The sequence below is a fragment of the Orycteropus afer genome, unplaced genomic scaffold (assembly GCF_000298275.1).
Source record: "Orycteropus afer afer isolate SDZICR_OR568_19922 unplaced genomic scaffold, OryAfe1.0 scaffold00002, whole genome shotgun sequence".
NCBI lineage: Eukaryota > Metazoa > Chordata > Mammalia > Tubulidentata > Orycteropodidae > Orycteropus > Orycteropus afer.
The window spans coordinates 14,509,938-14,512,383 of NW_006921589.1; positions in this window are offsets into that span (position 1 = coordinate 14,509,938).

Below are 2,446 nucleotides of genomic sequence, written 5' to 3' on the forward strand. Positions count from 1 at the left end.
TGGTTAAAGCATTAGGTTGCTAACCAAAAGGTCAGCGGTTTGAACACACCACCTGCTCCATGGGAGAAGGATGAGAAAGTCTGCTTCTGTAAAGATTTATAGCCTTGGAAACCCAAAGGGGGTTGCTGTGAGTTGGAATCAACTCAATGACCTTGACTTTGGTTTGGTTTTTGTATAATAACCCAATAGGTGTTACTATAAGTTGGAGTTGACTAAGTGGAAGTAGGAGTGAGATCAGTACTCAGCTGAAATTTGGGGATACCTTCTGCAGATCCCTAGCTCTCTCTGTGTGTTCCTCTATCCTTTCTATGCTGTGCAAAATCTAGCTGTCTAGATTCCTTTGTCTCTTGTACCCAGAGAGACTGCTAGGCTCTGACTGGGTTTCCCTTCCATGGGTTGCAGCTTGCATACTCTCTCTAGGCAGTAAGTAATCACAGAGCTCATATTGTTTCCACTGTCACGGTCCTGGGCTACTTGATGTCCAATGCTTGAAAATGTTGTTTCATAGATTTCATCCAGTTTCTTAGTTATTTTGGGCTGGAGGTTTAGTCAGTTCCTATTAGTCTATCTTGTCCAGAAACAGAAATCTAATTCATCTTTTTTTTTAAAATAGGAACACATGAAATATTTTCTAACCATGATTGCTGTTGGACATTCAACAACTAAGGAAAGCATATTTATTGTTTCCCCTCAGGTGTAATGTGGTCATTGCGTCTTGTAAATTTAATAGATTAAAATCTACTGCAGAAGAAATGATGGCCAGCCTGTCTTCTACCACCAGCCAGGTTCAAGTCACTCCTATACAATGCAACATCCATAAAGAAGAGGAGGTAATGCAAACATATCTATACCATTAATTCATTTTAATGTATAAGAGTGGTTCCCCAACCTGATTGTGTTTCATGTTCTCCTATGGTAGCTGTCTAAAATGAGGTTCACAGAAGCAAAGCCTGTGAAGGAGATTGTACCAATGATTTATATAATTGAATAACCGAGGAGCAGGATGGGGAAGGTAAGCAAGGATGGTCTCATCTAGACATGACCATTTGTCCTTCTAAGACATTTCCTTTTGCTGTATTTATTTTTAAGTTTTTATAATTCATTAAGGAGCTCTGGTGCCATAGTGGCTAAGGCATTTGGCTAACCCGAAGGTTTGTGGTTCGAACCCATCAGCCATTCTGCAGAAGAAAGATGGGGCAGTCTGGCTCTATAAAGATCTATAGCCTCAGAAACCCAAAAGGGGTTGCTATGAGTTGGAATCGACTCAATGGCAGTGAGTTTGGTTTGGTTTTGGTATAGTTTATTAATCCTCTGAAATTAATGAAAATCCATACAATCAATGCAGGGCAAGTCACTGCAGACTTTTTTTTTGCCAGCATCAACATGGCCTTTGCATCCTCCTGACTTTCTTTATTCTGTTCTTGCATACCTTGTACTGTTTTCTTGAGGTCTTTCTCCTCTCATACAAATTATGTCTTGCAAGTCTGTGTTTGCGTTAGATTTTCTATGTGTAATCAAAGTGACCATAATTCATGCTGAAGCTAGTATTCTTACCATCACCAAAATGGGTTCTGAATCCAAACACAAAGATGACACTGGGTGTGGTCTTATACATTTTGGCTAGTTTTCCCCAAATTTCTGTTTCAGATACTGTTGCCTTCCCAGGGTGAAGGACATCAAGGACCATTTCTTTTTGCCGTAGCAATTGATTGGTCATGCACTTCCTAGTCCAGATAGTTATTGGGTCATTCATGATGGCAGCCAGCCAGGGAGGAAAAGAGCTATATGTTTTTAATGCTATGGTTGTTAGTTATCGTTGAGTTGATTCCAACTCACGGCATTCCTTGTGTGCATAGGAGGACTGCTTCATAGGGTTTTCAAGGCTCTGACCTTTTGGAAGCAGACCACCAGCCTGTCTTCTGAGACCTCTCTGGGTAGATTTGAATCCCTACCCTTTCAGCTCGTAATCGAGTGCTTAGCCATTTGCGCCACCCAGGGACTTCCCTTTAAGTCATTTCTTAATGTTCATTTTAACCTGATTTCATCACTACACATTATGCTTGACTGGTAGCTCACAAATCAGTATGACTGCTGTTTGCCCCTCTTAGAGGTGGACACAGACCCTTGGGTAGATATTGTTCTCAGAACTACAAATTGGCTTTATGGTCTGTGGATATTGAAAACTGATTCATTGGTATAGAATTTTCTAGGTTTATTCATTGCTGAATTCATGTCCATTTGTTGGGGTACACAGAGTTACTGCTCACTTTGAAAGATTATAAGCTTTGTTATTCCTTGAGAGCAGTCATCAGCCCAAGTAGGAAGTTAACCAGTTGACTTTTAATGTTTCTCTTTAGGTGAATAATTTGGTCAAATCTGCCTTAGATCTTTATGGTAAGATCAATTTCTTGGTAAACAATGGAGGAGGCCAGTTCTATCTCCTGCC